Raw genomic sequence first — 3991 nt, forward strand, 5'->3', positions numbered from 1 at the left:
CAGACAGACAGGCAGGCAGGCAGGCAGGCAGGCAGGCAGGCAGGCAGACAGACAGACAGACAGACAGGCAGGCAGGCAGGCAGACAGGCAGTCAGGCAGGCAGACAGACAGACAGACAGACAGGCAGGCAGGCAGGCAGGCAGGCAGGCAGGCAGGCAGGCAGACAGACAGACAGACAGACAGACAGACAGACAGACAGACAGACAGACAGACAGACAGACAGACAGACAGACAGACCGGCAGGCAGGCAGACAGTCAGGCAGGCAGACAGACAGAGAGACAGGCAGACAGACAGACAGACAGATAGACAGACCATTCATAACTCAGTGTAACTTTTGCTCCAAATTTAACAAGTTACAATCACATCTAACCAGTTGTAACCACCGTTCCCCTCACCCTGACCCTCACCCTCACCCTAATCTTCACCCTGACCCTCACCCTGACCCTCACCCTAACCCTCACCCTGACCCTCACCCTGACTTCACCCTAACCCTCACCCTAATCTTCACCCTAACTCTCACCCTGACCCTCACCCTCACCCTCACCCTCAACCTAACCCTCACCCTGGCCCTAACCCTCAACCTAACCCTAACCCAAAACCTTCACCCTCACCCTCACCCTCACCCTGACCCTGACCCTCACCCTCACCCTAACCCTCACCCTAACCTTCACCCTAACACTCACCCACACCCTAACCCTCACCCTAACCTTCACCCTCACCCTCACCCTAACCCTAACCCTCACCCTAACCTTCACCCTAACCTTCACCCTCACCCTAACCTTCACCCTAACCCTCACCCTAACCTTCACCCTCACCCTAACCTTCACCCTAACCTTCACCTCACCCTAACCTTCACCCTAACCTTCACCCTAACCCTTAACTTCACCTTCACCCTTACCTTCACCCTCACTCTCACCTTCACCCTAACCCTAACCTTCACCCTAACCTAACCCTCACCCTAACCTTCACCCTAACCCTAACCCTAACCCTCACCCTATCCCTAACCTTCACCATAACCTTCACCCTAACCCTCACCATAACCCTAACCTTCACCCTCACCCTAACCCTCACTTTCACCCTAACCCTAACCTTCAACCTAACCTTCACCCTAACCCTCACCCTAACCTTCACCCTAACCTTCACCCTAACCCTCACCATAACCCTAACCTTCACCTCACCCTAACCCTAACCTTCACCCTAACCTTCACCCTAACCCTAACCCTCACTTTCACCCTAACCCTAACCCTAACCTTCACCCTAACCCTAACCCTTACCTTCACCCTAACCCTAACCCTAACCTTCACCCTAACCCTCACCCTAACCTTCACCCTAACCCTAACCCTAACCTTCACCCTAACCCTCACCCTAACATTAACCCTCACCCTAACCCTCACCCTAACCCTAACCCTAACCCTTGCCCTCACCCTCACCCTAACCCTAACCCTTGCCCTTACCCTCACCCTAACACTAACCCTCACCTTTACCCTAACCCTTGCCCTTACCCTCACCCTCAACCTATCCCTCACCCTAACCCTCTCCCCATCTTCACAAGGTCCTTTTCTGTTGTTCTGGGATTGATTTGCACTTTTCGCACCAAAGTACATTCATCTCTAGGAGACAGAACGTGTCTCCTTCCTGAGCGGTATGACGGCTGCGTGGTCCCATGGTGTTTATACTTGCATACTAGTGTTTGTACAGATGAAGGTGGTACCTTCAGGCGTTTGGAAATTGCTCCCAAGGATGAACCAGACTTGTGGAGGTCTCCAATGTTTTTTCTGAGTTCTTGGCTGATTTCTTTTGATTTTTCCATGATGTCAAGCAAAGAGGCACTGAGTTTGAAGGTAATGAAATACATCCACAGGTACACCTCCAATTGACTCAAATGAGTCAGAAGTTTCTAAAGCCATGATATCATTTTCTGGAATTTTCCAAGCTGTTTAAAGGCAGTCAACTTAGTGTATGTAAACTTCTGACCCACTGGAATTGTGATACAGTGAATTATAAGTTAAATAATCTGTCTGTAAACAATTACTGGAAAAATTACTTGAGTCATGCACAAAGTAGATGTCCTAACCGACTTACCAAAACTATAGTTTGTTAACAAGACATTTGTGGAGTGGTTGAAAAACGAGATTTAACGAATCCGACCGAATCCGACCATCACCCCTGGTGAGACAAAACCGCAACTCGTCAGTGAAGAGCACTTTTGACAGTCCTGTCTGGTCCAGCGACGGTGGGTTCGTGCCCATAGGCGACGTTGTTGCCGGTGATGTCTGGTGAGGACCTGCCTTATAACAGGCCTACAAGCCCTCAGTCCAGCCTCTCTCAGCCTATTGCGGACAGTCTGAGCATTGATGGAGGGATGGTGCATTCCTGGTGTAACTCGGGCAGTTGTTGTTGCCATCCTGTACCTGTCCCACAGGTGTGATGTTCGGATGTACCGATCCTGTTCAGGTGTTGTTACACGTGGTCTGCCACTGCGAGGACAATCAGCTGTCCGTCGTGTCTCCCTGTAGAGCTGTCTTAGGCGTCTCACAGTACGGACATTGCAATTTATTGCCCTGACCACATCTGCAGTCCTCATGCCTCCTTGCAGCATGCCTAAGGCATGTTCACACAGATGATCAGGGACCCTGGGAATCTTTATTTTTGGTGTAGAAAGGCCTCTTTAGTGTCCTAAGTCATAACTGTGAACTCAATTGCCTACCGTCTGTAAGCTGTTAGTGTCTTAACGACCGTTCCACAGGTGCATGTTCATTAATTGTTTACGGTTCATTGAACAAGCATGGGAAACAGTGTTTAAACACTTTACAATGAAGATCTGTGACGTTATTTGGATTATTTGTAAATTATCTTTGAAAGACAGAATCCTGAAAAAGGGACGTTTCTTTTTTTGCTGAGTTTAGATATATATATATATAAATTAGTAAACTGTCTGTGTGGGTGGACCAATTCAGTTTGTCCGTGATGTGTACGCCGAGGAAATTAAAGCTTTCTACCATTTCCACTACTGTCCCGTCGATGTGGATAAGGGGGGGGGGTGCTCCTGCTGAAGTCCACGATTACCTCCTTTGATTTGTTGACGTTGAGTGTGAGGTTATTTTCCTGACACCACACTCCGAGGGCCCTCACCTCCTCCCTGTAGGCCGTCTCATCGATGTTGGTAATCAAGCCTACCTCTGTAGTGTCGTTTGCAAACTTGATGATTGATTTGGAGGCGTGCGTGGCCACGCAGTCGTGGGTGAACAGGGAGTAACAGGAGAGGGCTCAGAATGCACCCTTGTGGGGCACCAGTGTTGAGGATCAGCGGGGTGGAGATGTTGTTTCCTACCTTCACCACCTGGGGGCGCCCCGTCCGAAAGTCCAGGACCCAGTTGCACAGGGCGGGGTCGAGACCCAGTGTCTCAAGCTTAATGACGAGTTTGGAGGGTACTATGGTGTTAAATGCTGAGCTGTAGTCGATGAACAGCATTCTTACATAGGTATTCCTCTTGTCCAGATGGGATAGGACAGTGTGCAGTGTGGTTGAGATTGGGTCGTCTGTGGACCCAATGGGTCTAGTGGGTCTAGGGTGTCAGGTGGGGTGTCAGGTAGGGTGTCAGGTAGGGTGTCAGGTGGGGTGTCAGGTAGGGTGTCAGGTAGGGTGTCAGGTAGGGTGTCAGGTGGGGTGTCAGGTAGGGTGTCAGGTAGGGTGTCAGGTAGGGTGTCAGGTGGGGTGTCAGGTAGGGTGTCAGGTAGGGTGTCAGGTGGGGTGTCAGGTAGGGTGTCAGGTAGGGTGTCAGGTAGGGTGTCAGGTGGGGTGTCAGGTGGGGTGTCAATGGTGGTCTGCCAACCCACAGCTCTGGGGTGTCCCCAACAGGTAGGGTATCCTCATCAGAGGTCTTCAATGGTATGATTATATATCCTGTTCACTAAATATCTTACCCGCTATATACTGTAGTGCGCTGCCAACCCACAGCTCTCTGCGTCCTCCCCCAACAGGACGGGTAG

The sequence above is a fragment of the Oncorhynchus nerka genome, linkage group LG27 (genome assembly GCF_034236695.1).
Source record: "Oncorhynchus nerka isolate Pitt River linkage group LG27, Oner_Uvic_2.0, whole genome shotgun sequence".
Taxonomy (NCBI): domain Eukaryota; kingdom Metazoa; phylum Chordata; class Actinopteri; order Salmoniformes; family Salmonidae; genus Oncorhynchus; species Oncorhynchus nerka.